This window comes from Oryzias latipes, chromosome 18 (genome assembly GCF_002234675.1).
Source record: "Oryzias latipes chromosome 18, ASM223467v1".
NCBI classification, from domain to species: Eukaryota; Metazoa; Chordata; class Actinopteri; order Beloniformes; family Adrianichthyidae; genus Oryzias; species Oryzias latipes.
Window position 1 is genome coordinate 27,765,138 of NC_019876.2, and position 15,683 is coordinate 27,780,820.

The following is a 15,683-nucleotide window of genomic DNA, read 5'->3' on the forward strand; positions in this document are numbered from 1 at the left end:
GGTAATTGCATCCCACTGGCAGGCAGCCCAACTCTAAAAATGTAAGACAACAGCAGTCACCTTCACAAATCCTCCCTCCGTCCACACTGCTGCACAGCTGAGGAGGGGAGTGACCGCCACGACAGCTAGGAGATGAAGACGCAACATCTCCAGAGTCTGCCTTTCCTTACATCACCACCACTGACGATTCCCATCAGTACCGCTGCCTTATTTGTAACCACATTTGGGTTCCAGGGTCAGCAGCTCTTTCTTCACTGGTTAGTTGGTCAGAAACGGAGAGAATTACAGCCAATGCTCCAGTGGGTGATGTACTACACTTCTGCGATATATGGTTGGCCCCTTTGCAGCTGTGTGTGAAATTATTTAGTCTGGGGGGAAAAAAAAGCGTCCCATCAATTGATGGCCTCGTCTGGCAAGAACACACACGGCCCACTGGAGAGTTGTTTTCCCATTTACTTTTTATTATATCCGTTTTTCATGGGTCTTTTGTCTTCAGCCACATGAAATTGGAAAGAATGACTTTTGATCACCCTGTGTGTGAAGTAAATATGGAGGAAAAGACTGATTTGCAGCTGCAAAGACAGCATGTGCAGATAAAAGATACAAGAAAGGCTGAATCAATCCGATTGCGGAATAGACAGACTTGAAATGGGGAAACTGAAGATTATGCAAAAAGAAAATGCTCATAAACTCAGAGAGAGGGGAAAAAAAATATGCTTAAAAAAACAATGTGCAACAGAGCTGAGGAGCTGTGTGGCTGATGCAAGGTCGTAAACCACCGATCAGCTCAGTGCAAAACAATGAATGGGAATGGACACCCTTTAGAATGAAGCTCATGTAATATTTATACCACTTGGCTGCAGCAGGACACAGAAGAGCTGGGCAAATAACCTGAGCCATTTGGCCATAACCCCTAGAAAAGTTGGCCAACACTTCAGGGAAACAACAGGTAAGTTTGAGCTAAAAATCCACCACCACACACAAATACAACAAAGTAGGGTTAGAGTTGTGTGTTGCACGAGGCTTCTACCGGATGAAGTTTAGCTTCCAATCATTTGTTTAACTCTAAACTGACACTTTCCCCCCCCAACAGCCACATATTGACAAAGCGACCGGGGCTTTACCACAGGGGAGTCACGCGGGTACATTCCAAACAAGAAAAGTGATGTGTTGCCACCGGGGTTAAATGAGACTGTAAGCCTTTAACAGCCAGAGAGTAAAACCAGTACACATTGCTTAAAATAGCAATGAGATGCAGAACTCATTAAGAAATAGTTAGTAAAATATCAAAATGCAATTAAATTTCGTCTTGCCACATGCCCTCTCCCTTTGTCTTGGTTAAATGACTTTATTCCCTTTAACAATGTTTTCCAATCTGTCCATCTTTTCCCACTCCAAGTAATCCATTCAGTTTTCCTAAAAAGCAGCTGAATAGATTTCAAGGCTTCTTTATTTTACCCAAATTGTTAACACAGTGGATTACTTTCATTGACTATGACAGCACGCCAAGTGGAGTGATCTTTGCAGCCTCTTGCATAATTACCAGCAGTCATCCATCACCAGTTGCTCTGTTCAATGTGTAAACAACTTGATTAATGCAATTGGATCAATGGAACAGAAGCCCTTTGGCAATGACTGCAGGTTGTTGCCATCAGTCTCAATCCAGGCTGTGCGGCTGCTCCTGCAGCAACGAGTACTTGAGCCCAGCTGTATAATTGTTGTATTTAAACACTAATCAAAACAACGTGAATATGCACTGATCATCAGTCTGCCACAGGCTAGTGATGACATTTGCAACATAGCAATCAAGAAATGAGAAATGAAAGATGTTTGTTTTCTTTGGTTGGGAGGAAATGGCTCAGAGATCAGGAAATATGTCACACCGCTGACAAAAATAAGTTCAAACTGTCTTAAAGTCCACTCCCCCATCATCTTTTGATTTATATTCAAAGCGTTTCCAGTGGTCTTTTAGTTCTGAATATGCAGCTCTCATGCTGCATTCACACCAGGTGCGGTTCGCGTGTCAAGTTTCAATGTTAAGTCAAAGTAAAGGCGCAATCGGAGGTCCTGCGGCGCGATTTGGCCAACCCTAGGCAACAACGCTCGCAAAGCTGGAGGCTTTGGGTTTATCAAGACAATAATAAAAAGACCATCCAGTTTTATTTTTATTTTCCCCTCTTGGGTTAACTCGGGACATACATTCTTCAAACTGGGCCACAGAGGGATGGAAATAACGCTTGGCCGTCACATCCTGGCGCAGCTCCTGCAGGGACTTCACCATAATGCAAGCGTCTCTGAATGATCTTGTGAACCCGGACCCAGACCCAGGTTCACGTGCTTGCCAGCGCCTCTGTAGAGATCTCCAAAACAGATCAACCCAAGCTACTTGCTCAACATCATCCATGTTTTCCATGACGTGGCAACAACATTGCGGGCGCCAAGCAGACTTTGACGTACGATTCGCGTCTGGTGTGAAAGCAGCATAAGACAAAATACACAAACGCGTGTTGTTTTCTAGAACATAGCTTCTGCAGAGCAGCAGAAATTCACCTCTGAGTTGTGGGCGGGGCTGATGGCATGAATCAACCCCACCCCCACTTCCCGTCACCCATCGGTTTACATGCTCTGCTGCTAACTTGCACTCTTTCACAATCCACACCTACCATAAGTGCAACAGAAACGGCAAGCGACTTCTGAGCTTTCCAGCCGTACAGTTTCGATCCAGATCCCAGCTCAGACGAGGAAAATATGCGTCTATCGTCTGAAGGTGGAAGCATCAGGATGAGGCGGAGCGTGGAGCTTGTTGCCTGCCATTTGTAGCTTCAGCGTAAAAGCAACAAGATTTTTCAGACTGCAATTATTTTTGTCTTCTCCTGACTGAATAAAGAAATACTCATTGTATTTTAATCTTATTCTTCTGTGTGTATGCCCCCCATCATCAGAAAAATGCCACAAGAACATGTTTAAAAACACTGTTTTCATCCAAGTTAAGTCTTTCGAATAATATCTGATCCATCAGGGAAAAGTTCCTCCACTTTCTGCTCTTCTTCAGCTCGGCCGCAAAAATCCTCCAACATTTCTTCCAGGCGTTTTATAATAATCAGCTCCTTCTAGTCATGAGGCCAAAGAGGGGAGCATTATGGAAGAATCCTGCAAGAGCATCATATGGCCACAGGCAGCTGCTGGCAAATTTGCCCACTGCAGTCTGAGAAGACAGCAGGTCATCACGGCCCAGTGTTTGCCGGGGTCACTCAAGCATATGCGGTGGGATTGTGTGGGTCAAAGTTAACTGCAGGGTGAATCTGTTGGTTAATAGGTCAACAAATCGTAGCAGAAGTTGCCTGTGGTGATACGCCTGAGCTAATACGACGGATTTTCAAATCTGCTCAGCTTCACTTGGATCCGGACTGAGCTGTTGAACCAAATGCATACATGGAAGTTAAGCAACATTACGAATATCTTCATGCGCACTGCATCAGAGCGGAGCTGAAAAGTCCCTAATCAGCTCTGAAAAAACACACAGGACTGTGCCCTGAATATGTCACTTTATTTTCATTTCAGTGCTGTGTCTTCACCAAACAGTGGAGCGTTAGGCGGTGTGTTAGTCACATAATAAAAACATCAAACCACATTTTACAGGGTATGAGAGAACCTGCCATCTTACAGCGTCTCCGTAAGAAACGCAGCCTAAAATGTCCAGAAAGAAACATTTTCCACGAGCTGCTACTGCTCTGGACTAAAGGGTGGGGAAGGAGAGCGATAATGCTGGATAGTAGATGATCAGACAGGATTTTTCCTCCAATCAGCACTTTAAACACTGCCAGAGACAGATTGCTGACCAAAGCGGAAAGGGGGAGAAGCGCAGTAACAGATGTTTGTTTATAACGCAACATAAAAGGACAGATAGGTGCTGTAATTAAATGGTAAACTGTGTATATGTAGTTTGAGAGGAGGACGTGACATTCTTGAACAGCGTTTCACAACGAGGCGATTGACCTCGCATTACCCCCATCCATACAGCCATCTGTGAAAGCATATTGTTCAGCGAGCACAGACTCATAACGCAGGCCTTCACTGTAAGAAGAAAAGCCCGGAAGACTTGCAGTCATTACATGAAAGTGGCTACAAAACAACGTAAAAGACTCCTAAAAGGTTGGCGCTTGTTTGCAACAGCCCTGGGCACACTGCCTTTCGGGAGAAGGAGGGACAACCATACAGGCTGAAATATGCCAAGAAATACTACAGAAAACCAAAATGAGCCATAATTTAATGGTGATGCAAAAAGCAAATCAGTAAATCAAACTAAAGTTTTCTGACTGGAAAACCACAGGAGCTGGTGGGCGTTTCTCAGGTGTATTAGAGGCTGTGAACTGGGACCCCGTGGCTTTCTTCTTCCTACATTCGCAGGAGATACGTGTGCACGTGCGAGTGCACGTGAGAATGTTAAGCGTTCCACCTTGCAGAGGATAACAGTACATGCTGAGCACGATAAACAGATCTCCCACGTCCAAAAATTGCATTTTGTTTTTCCCACTTTCCAAATGCACCGCTGTCTCCAATTGGAGCCATATGTGTGTCTTTGCGTGTGTGTTACAAAATGCTAGACACTCAAACTTGTAGCATCGAAAACATTTTGGGAAAATATTGAGTAATATTGTTCATTTCCTTTTCTTCATGTCACTTTGAGACTGCTGATGTATGTTATTCTGACAACCCCATGCTCCCTTTTTCTCATTTGCCATCTGTGCAACTGGCATGACTCCTCAGTGCCACTAATGAAGCAATGGCACACACACATGCATACAACACACACACAAACCACTTTAACTTATCTGGGTTTTGTCTCATCCACCACCTCTCTAACAACTCTTTCTCTGGCAGATGGAATCGGCTCATCCACTGAGGGTCTCAGAGACGGTCGGTTCAGCGCTCTCCTCCCACCCAAATCAGCAAATCCTATACGTCTTCCTCATTTCATTGCTGAGCAGAAAAGGACCCCTGGCATGTTTCCGAACACACAGATCACCCACTCCTTTCTAAGATTAAACCTCATCTGGCATGTTTGCACATGCTCACATAGTAATCTAGCTTAGCTAATTTAGATGGAGACCAAACATTATTTGAAGAACTGCTGTTGACCGATGGGGCCTAATAGGGTGTGCCGACATCCTCCTTCTGAACATGGGATTAATGAACGTTGATGTATTTATTTTAGCTATGAAGGCTCCTTCACAAAAATCCTGTTCAAGTCGCACTCCAATCATCTTCTTATCTGTTTTTAAATCATTTCCAGAGGACTCTTAATTATACTAATGCAGTTTTTAGCCAAAATCTAAAAACATGTCTTTTTTTTAGGACATAGTTTCTGCAGAACGGCAGGATATCATTATAAATTTGTCCCCAGTTGTGGCCAGGACCGCCCCCCCTTCCCATCATCTATATTTTTACAGCCGTTCACACTAGCTTAAAGCCCCTCACATACCCAACCACTAAAACAAAAGCGGCAAGCAATATTGCAGCGGAGCTGTCTAAGATTTGGAGCCAGATGCCAGCTCAGACGAGGAAAAGGAAGACGAACATAGATCACGTTTTCTGCCAGTAGATTCATCAGAATAAAGCAGAGCTTGTGGCTGACTGTAGTTGCTTCTATGTCACTAAGCCTTTTTTAACTTTTTTTCTGTGTGCTGCTGGTTCACAACGACATGAATAAATAAATACTCAGAAATGCAATTTTTATCTTCATGTTCTTTATATATGTTCTCCATCGTCAGAAAAAGTTAAAAACAGCAAAAAGATGATTTTTATTGGAGTGGGTGTTTAACAATTTGCAGAAGCAGCCAGCTAGATTTCAGAATTTTGAAAATGTCAAAAAATGTCTGCCTAAAAGCTAAAAAAAAAAGTATTGGAACTTTGAGAGTTGAATTTCACTGTGTATGAAAAAAATGACACAATCTGGGCTTGAGTGTTCTCCAAATGCTGTGAAAGCACATAATAGAACCTAACATAAAACATAAAAACACATTTTTTTCTTATGTTTTTGTGAAATCGTGTTGCATTTTTGATGAAGTTTGGTCAAAGACAAAAATATCAATTTGTTCAGTGTCATGAAAGAGTCAATAATATTGCAATCTTCTAACAAATACTTCAAGTATACTCCAGGTCCACAACCTCATTACTGGCGTGGGGAAAATGCCATAACCTTGAAGTATGGGGGGGACGGGGACGTAGACCATTTTTGTTTTGCTTTGTTTCGCTGTAAACCGAAAAAAATAAAACCTTTTCAGAGGCTATTTAGAGTGTTTTCATACATTTGCTGACCTACAATCGTCATTTTAGGGAATTCACTATTGTTTGGCAAAAGAAAAAGTTTTCTTTTATTATCAAATCAAAACGTTCTGAATGTATTTAAATGAAAACAGCCAGCGAAGCCTTAAAGGGAAGCAAACATGTCAGCAGCTTGTGGAAGAGCAGAGTCTGCTGAAGACAGACCGGCCCCCACACTTCATCACTCATCGTTATCCCTGTAGAGTCGGGGGGCAGCAGTTCAGAGGGTTTCACTGATGTCACGCCCTGCCAAACCCCAGGTACAACGCCTGTCCTCTCATGCTCATCTCCAATAAGTTCTTTCTGGTACCAGCGCCGCCAAGAACAGATGGCCTGGTTCAGGACGGTATCACACCAGCCGACAGTGTCAAACACGCAGTCACAGAGCTGGGCATGCCAAGCACAGCCGTGCTGTACTGTCATATGGGAATAATGCATGCCGAGATCACACTGGATAGGCTGACAGAGAGGCTTACATGGCCTGATTTGCCTACAAATCATAACAAATAGAGACGCATGCCAGATTAAATATGCACAAGGTTCAGAGTAAGCAGTACAACACACAGCAACTATTTCCCAGACTGCGGTCAATGAATCAGACTGGCATGATCCAAGCTCCATCGCACATGGGGCTATGAAATTGCACTCGTGCACAAATGCACAAATGTCGACGCTCCTTTGTGCATAAACTGCCCATAAACTAACAGACACGCTCACAAGCACACAAGTGCACATGACGCACAATCGGAGAGCCACATGACACAGATGCAGGCGCTTGCGCGACACCCACCCGCCCTGGCAGCCACACTAACTCACACACTCAGACACACATGCACACCCCCGTCTGTCTTCTGCAGACCGCGGCGATTGCCCGTGTTTGGGAGGTTAATGGCTGTTTTGCGCCTCACAACCTTCACACTTGATTACTCAAGTTGGCTGCTGTCTGGGTGGTGAGGGCACACCTCCACCACCACACCCCTGCTTTCTGCAGCTCTTGCTTTCCCTTTACATTAGTGAGGCGAGTGCATGATTGAGGGCTTCATTCGCAAAATGATTACGGGTATCACATCTTTCCAGAAAGGCAGAAGTGGGTTCAGGTTCAGAAACAGGGATAGGGACAGGAGCATCCCTGCAGAACTCTGTTATACATCTAAACCTCTTAGAAAGGTAGGGATGCTTTCATACAGTATAGACGTATGTATACATAAAAGCTTTTAATGAGTCCTGCACTCTAAAATGCATAAAATAAATATATATATATATATATATATATATATATATATATATATATATATATATATATATATATATATATATATATATATATATATATGTTTAAATACCCCAAATAACTTCAGAAACCTACTGTGAAATTTGTGTTTTTAACATGTTCTTGTGCCATTTTTCTCATGAAAGAGGACACACATATAAAGAAAATTCATCTTAAAATTGCATTTCTGAGTATTCTTTTAGTCAAATTGTTGTGAATCAGCAGCAGACTGCTGTTTGACAAAGATCCTATGTGTGAGCACAAGCTCCCTGCTCCCCTGCGTAATAAGGGAGGGGAAGAGAGGGCGGGGTTGCTCTGCACCAACAGCAGAGAGGCTAATTTCTAATGAACTCCTGCTGCTCTGCCAAGGAAAATGACACAGGGTTTTATTTGAGTCCTAAATAAAAGATAACTTGGAATGCTTTTAAAATAGATTAAAAAATGAATTTTTTAAATTTTTATGTTTTCCAACTAGTCACAAAAATAGTTCCGATTTTTATGACTAAAAGTTTAGCTTTGAATATTGTAAAATTCAAGCGCTCAACCCTAGATTATTCTTTTTCTACATGAAACATCTCATTCCAAATAGAATGAAACCTGAATCTTCAACAGGAATACTTCTAATAAGGGAGGTCAGTGCCCTGAAGAGGCAGTTTCTGCCCTCACACGATTGAACCATTTCATTTGTCTGTGTCTTTCTCTCTTAAAAGTCACTTTCTTACATATCTTAATTTGTGTTGATAAACAGGAATAAAAACAGAATTTAGGCTTCACAGATGCTCTTGGCATTCAATTTGCTTTTTTATTATGAGACATGATTAAAAAACCTTGTTCTGAGCTGGATTCAAAAACAACACCACATAAAGTAATGACGGCGATGATGTTGTTTATCATCTTAATGGAGTCAAATACAACTTTTCTTGAACCTCAAATGTTGTAAATCCTGTCCGTCATTGATATTAAATAACAATAAAACTGCAGGTTCTGCCCCAGACATCACCGGGAAACATCTGAAATTGAAAATAAATGGGGGGGGGGTTTACGTCTCACAGCAGTTGGTTTTAGGACCAAATGACCATCTTCAGCTGCCGTTCAACAAAGTTTTAGAGCGGCATGATGTCTTTCTATGAGTTCACCTTTTCGGAAAGTACGATTGAAATTATGGGGGTCTAAGCAGGGGGTCTCAGTTCATTTAAAGAGGACCTGGTTGGAAACAACAACAAGACATCATTAAAGCTACAAGTAGCATTTAGCGGGCCCGAGCACGTGCGACCGCATGGCACGAGCGACCGCCCCGTGAGCAACGCCCTGCTCGAGCCATTCTCGTCGTTTTTTCTTGTCCATTCTGGAGCTCCAAGCTATCAAGCTATTGTTAATACGACAGCAGCCTGGGGGGGGGGGGGGGGGGGGGGGGCTGTAATCTGTTGCCTTAAGGGACAAAGACTTTTGCATATAGCATGAAAAAAATTCAAGCAATGATGATAATTGCTATCACTGTCCCTAAGGATGAGAACAATAGAACTCATTCAATTTCCACTACAATGTCTAGATGAGTGTCAGCTATGTCTGATAACTTGGCCAATTAGCTGGACCGGGATCTTGCAAAGTGCAGGTGCTTAACGTCCAGTGTGATGAGTCTGTGGACGGCAACAGTACAGCATAGCTTTTGGTTTCCACAAGAGAAGAACTCCTGACACATCTGCCCTAACAGACAACTACAAGAGGAGTTGAAATGTATAACACGGTGAAGGAGTTTTTGTGCAGAAAAAGGTACAATTAGAAAAGCTGGTAGCAGTGACTGCAGATGGGACTCCTGCTATGATCAATAGACAAACTGTAAAGCTGACCCAGACTTTCCAAAATGTCTGCATTACTGCTGCGTCATTCACCAGCAGGCCTTATGTGCAGAAGTGATTGGCTCTGGACATATAATGACTCTTATTCTGAAAATCGTAAACAACCTCAGCTGCAAAGCAAAACAGCACAGGATTTTTAAGGTGCTATTGGAGGAGATGTCTGTTGAATATGGTGAATATGAACATTGTGAATCTGAACTTGCATTCTTGACTGACATTACTGGAAAACTAAACCACTTGATCTGCGAGCTGCAAGACAATGGCAAAACTATTTTTTTTTGACCAGCCTGCCTGAGCCAGTGTTTTTCTTGTGGGGATCTTTTCTGCCAGGGCTTGTCAGCTTGGTCAGTGGATGTTGCTGCAGTTGTCTACCTTGCTGGGACAGCTGGAGTTAAACACAGCAGCTCACGGCTCTGAAGTGGACCCCGTTGCTGTCCCAGTCTGGATGGGCACTGTGGCGATGTTCCAATGGCCAGGCTGGCTCCTGGTATAAAGAGATTCCCAAATACCATTTCCTAACCGCAGAGCCAAGGATGTGTTTACATGTTTAGGTCAAAAATGTGATGGACAGCTTCATGTTGTCTAAACATGCCACCCTGTTATTAATCCAGTTGATATGGTTCTCCATCTGTGTCTAGGTGATAGAAAAGCATTTTTTTTTATATTTAGAGCTCTAAGCAAACAAACAGTTGTCTATATAAAAGAGCTTTTACAATTGTGCACTTTTAGCAGGTCTCTGAGTTCATGTGACCAATGTATGGTGGATTTTCACAGACCTTGTTTAAAACTGAAGGTGAGAGAGACTTAGAGAAATGGCTTCATTGTTCTGGAGTTCTTTGTTTCATCCACAGAAGTGTAGAATTGGTGATTGATTTTGAAAAGCTGCTGAAAAAAGTATCTTTTTCGAATTGCAATTTCTAACTTGGGTTTTACATTTTGTGTTCCATTTTTTGTGCTTTAATTGGGAAGCATTTGTTATTTGTTTGGTGTTTTTAAGGTTCTGCAAATATACACATCATTTTTTAAGAGACATTTGTTATCAGTTGTGTTTGTTGATTTGTAGTTTAATTTCATTGGATGTATAGATGTCGTGTGGGGGGGAGGCTCGAGAGCAGGTAGGACCCAGGCGCAGAGACGGGAGGCAAACGGGTTCAGGGCAAGTGGGTTTATTTAACTAACAAAAAGCGCTGCAGAGCAGGATGACAAAGCTAAAAACAAAAACTTACTGTGGCATGGCAAGGGACATGGACGCCAGACAAGAAGACGTGATCAACATGAGCAGAAGTTAATGGACCAGCACAGGAGGAAGGCAGAGACAAGACTTATATACAGACAGGGCAGACAAGACACAGGTGAACACGATTAGGGCAGATGGGGTCCAAAGGAAGTAAAACTCAAGAAACATGACAAGACAGGAAACCTTTCAAAATAAAACAGGAAACAGAACCAAACAAGACAGAACAAGAACTAAAGCGAAAAAAAAGACAACAAACTGAAACCATGACAATAGAAAGGAAAAGAAGTTCAAACATTGATTATAAAAAAGGATATAAGAGATAAAAAAAAAAGAAAAAGGAAAAGAAAAAAGATAAAATATTGATTTAATTGCATTTTGAATGAATAAAAAACAATGATTAATAGAATCAGAATCAGAATCAGGAATCAGAAAAAGTTTTATTGCCAGGTTCAGTAGAGCGCACTTTACAAAACGAGGAATTTGACTTGGTGTATAGTGCAATTAAGAATAAGTTAAAAATTAAGTTAACAACAACAACACACTATATACAGTAGAGTAAGGTGAATTAAAGTGGGAGCACAGATGGGCTGGGATGGTGGGGCCTGTAAGTGGCACCGACAGTCCTTTGGTGGGCGGGGGGTGGAGGGGGGGTCACCTGGGGGAGTTGGGGTTCTGTTCAGCAGGCTGGCTGCAGTGGGGAAGAAGCTGTTCTTGTGGCGCGAGGTCCTGGTCCTGATGGACCGGAGCCTCTTGCCAGAAGGGAGGGGCCGAAAGAGATTATGTCCTGGATGAGAGGGGTTGGCTACAATCCTGGCTGCCCGCCTCCAGGTCCTGGAGATGTGCAGCTCCTGGAGAGACGGGAGGTGGCAGCCGATCACCTTCTCTGCTGAGTGGATGACGCGTTGCAGCTTGGCCTTGTCTCTGGCCGTGGCCGCAGCGAACCAGACTGTGATGGAGGACGTGAGGGTGGATTCGATGATGGCGGTGTAAAAGTCTACCAGCATCTTTTCAGGGAGGTGAAACTTCTTCAGCTGCCTCAGGAAGTACATCCTCTGCTGGACCTTCTTAGTGATGGAGCTGATGTTCTGCTCCCACTTGAGGTCCTGGCTGATGATGGTTCCCAGGAAGCAGAAGGACTCCACAGAGGTCACCGGGGAGTCACAGAGGATGACAGGGGGGAGGGGGGCTGGGGCCTTCCTGAAGTCCACTGTCATCTCCACTGTCTTCAGAGCATTAAGCTCCAGGTTGTTAGCGCTGCACTATGACACCGGCCTGGCTATTTAACTCCTGTAGGCCGACTCATCTCCGTCAGAGATGAGGCCGATGAGTGTGGTGTCGTCAGCAAACTTCAGGAGTTTGACAGACAGGTGACCAGCTGTGCAGCTGTTTGTGTACAGGGAGAGTAAAAGGGGTGAAAGGACACAGCCCTGGGGGGATCCGGTGCTTGTGGTCCGAGTATCTGAGACGAGCTTCCCCAGCCTCACATACTGCTGTCTGTCCGTCAGGAAGTCTGTGATCCACCTGCAGGTGGAGTCAGGCACATTCATCTTGGAGAGTTTTTAATACTAAAGATGTATGAAAGACATACCGAAAAAATATGTCTTTCAGTGTTTAACTGGCTGTCTTTGGATTATGCATGCCTGAGTAATGGCCATTCTTACTTCTCATCTCTCTGTTCACTGCTTGCTAATTTACATAGCAGGGGTCCCAGCAGGAGGGGGCGGGGTTGTAACACGACTCCTTTAGCAGAGCCAGGCTGAGAGAGGCTTTGACATGTAAGATGTTAGATGTTAGAATGCCAGATGTTAGAATGACCAGTTCATTTTATATCTATGAAAATATTCAGGTAGCTATGGGACATGTTTAGCTATAGGTCTGTGAAAATTGGTGTCGATTGTTGAAACATAAGTTACCATAAAAAAATGTTTGTTTGGAGTCTAGACAGATTTAACACAGGTTTTTGGATGAAAAAGGATTTTTTATAAATCATCTGTTACACTTTTAAGTCTGAAAAAAATATGGAAGGCAGCAAACACAGATCCCTACCGTTTTTAATTTTTTTGTGCTGATATTTGAAAGATAAGTTATGCAAAAAAATAGGTGTTTGCAGTTTTGCCTAAAAAGACGTTTTCGGACCTTTTTGGATGAAATGTTGAATAAAAGTTCACCTGTAACTTCAATAATTCTGAATTTTTTTAGGAAGCAGTAGCACATAAATGCCTATGAAAGTTGAATTCTTGGTGCTGATAACCTAAACATAATTTATGCTAAAAATCTTTGTTCAGTCCAAAATTTCATTAAAAAAATCAAGTGATGAAGTTTCTCGTAGACCCTATAGTGTTACATATCAAAGCTGGAGGTTATTAAAGGCATCTAATTCTGAAATCTCAGCTTCCTGAGATAAACGGCTGATTTATAATAAATTTCTATTATTTGGGTGCACATAATCGACCACTTCCTGTTACGCAGGCACCGTCAGGTGTACACCCATGAAACTTTACATGATGAGAGAAGACCCTTCTGAGTATCTCCAGTTTTAATTTCATGCACATCGGACAAAGCAAAGAGAAAATACAGGGCAGAATGTGCCCCATGCAATAACTAGGTGGCGCTATAGAGCTCGTCCAAGATTGTCATATCCATGGGTTCAGAATAGAAGCTTCATCATATCCATTGAATTTCAGTGAGATTGGACAAGGAATGTGCACGTGAGAGCAACTTTTGTGTGCATAGCGAGATGCCCAACTTTGCCGCTCTGTCACGACCACACCCCCGCATTGAAAGTTATGGTTTTTTGTCAGAGTAAACTTCAATGGCTTTTCAACAGGTGGACGTCATTTTCAGGTGTGTCGGCTCATCCTACTCGGAGTAGTGATGCTCCAAGTAAAACATGTCATTTCCTCTTGCCAGCAGGTGGCGCTACACTTTTTCCAGATTTTTTCACTGCAGATGTGTTCAGAGTCAGACTACAATCATGCATATCAATTTTGGATCAGATTGGATTTTGCATGGCTGAGTAATGGCCATTTTTCTTTTCATGGCGTGTTTTCGAAACGACCTCCGATTTTGACGCGCCGCCATGGTCACAAACATCCATAAAAACTTAAAAGCTTCGCAATTTAACATCGGACATGTGTCTAGTTTACACAACCAAAGTTTGAAGTCATTACTCCAAAATCTCTAGGAGGAGTTCGTTCTAGAGCGAGGCCTGCAAATGTCCAAAATGAAGCAAAAATGACATATTGACCTCAATATATCAGACTTCCTGTGCGAGTGACAGGTGGGTCCTTTCAGACTTTTTTGTAAGTCTCCATCTGAAGAACATGCCCTGTAAAAATCAAGCTTGTACGTTAAAGCGTATGCGGGGCGTCGGGACAAAAGTCACTGTAGGTGGCGCTATCGAGCCGTTTTTGTGCGCCCATGCCAATCTCCTATAAAATACGAAATTTTTCGCGACTCCTGATGTGTGTGCCAAATTTGGTGAGTTTTGGGGTATGTTAAAGGCCTCAAAAAGGCGACTCTTCCGGTAGAATAATAATAATAATAATAATAAACATTCGAATTACAATAGGGTCCTTGCACTCCGTGCTCGGGCCCTAATTAGCCGTAGCCAAAGTCCAGAACCAGAAGCTGACGACCCCCCCCCCCCCCCCACCCCCACCCATTTTCAATCGGAAAATACTCGTTTATTAATCCAAAAACACTAATAGTGACTAAAAAAGTTACGTTTAAGTTTTAAGCATTAACACATTAAATACTGAGATGTCTCTGTCAAAGCCTGCTATTCTCTGACCCCCAACTCCTACGCGATCAGCTCATCAGCAGAGAAAAGCCGCTTTGCGCCGGCAAGTAACACTTCGGAAAGTCTTTTCACTGATGTGCATGTAAAGTATTGTATACCAGCACAAAGCCAGATCAAGCTAATTTGCGCTGGTATCGTTACGGTTTGAAAAGTTACAGCTGTTGATGGAGTGCAAACACTGGAGCTAAAGCTTAACACTTTTGTTGATATCAATGTTGAAAGTTTGCTCTTTTTAAGCTCATCTTGAACACTAAACCGTTTCCTTTACATTTAAAAGTTTTAACAAAAGGTGCTACACTTTTGAAGTCGTGAAGAATTTCCGTCTCCAGCTAATGTTGCCTTGGCGCCATCTTGTCTACAGCCAGGTCCCCCCCCGTTCATTCGGGGATAAGTCAAAGCGCAGAAGTCAACTTTAAAGAGTAGATGACACAAAACAACCCACCCATGACTCAAAACTGGATAAGCTGGACTCATATAAACATTAGGAAAGGTCACAGAGGGGAATTGTGGTGCTATTAGGGGTTGCAGAAACATACAGCTACAACACTATCAGGGGTTTAGCAGGCCTTTTTCCATCTTTATGTGTCATCTTACCAGTAGCAGTTATTAATGTTAGAATTAGAGACCTGCATGTAAAATAATAGAATCCGTTAGCTGATGGAAGCTGACCTGTTTGAGGACTTTCAATCAGGATCAAGAGGACATCAGAGTGTAGAAACTGCCCCGTTGAAGGTTACCAAGGATAAGACATTAGACGAGTGTCTGCCCTTGTTCTCTTAAGAGAGCTGTGATCAATGAGCTGTAGCGCTGTGATCTATTCGATTGGCTTAAAGATGCTGTTGAGATTAGGATAGCTGCATTTGGCTCTGTCTGATTCAGAACATGGCTGAGGCAGACAGCTAATCTCTTTCAGCCTGATTCTGTTGGAGGTTTCCTGTGGTTGGATGGAAGGAAGGAGCACCTGCCTCTGCCTGCAAGCGCCAAACAAGGCAATGAATAAAACAATGTCATCCAATGTGTTCGCTTTGTTTCCGTATGATATTGCTAATGTGATTACACAAACAGGGGTATGGATGGGAGTGTGAAGGTTGAAATGAGTTTTGGGGACTTGTCATTCTACTGAATTAAACTAAAATGTTGCAGTACAAGCGATGGCTGTTCCAACACATCTTCTCGCTAGTGGCTATAAATGTA

General features: G+C 42.9%; 1 protein-coding gene across 7 annotated transcripts in view; it reads right to left on the reverse strand.

The window, feature by feature from the left end:
• LOC101166255 (neurexin-2) overlaps window positions 1-15,683 on the reverse strand; it is an 806,741-nt gene that overhangs the window by 379,066 nt on the left and 411,992 nt on the right. The gene's annotated exons all lie outside the window — the stretch shown is intronic.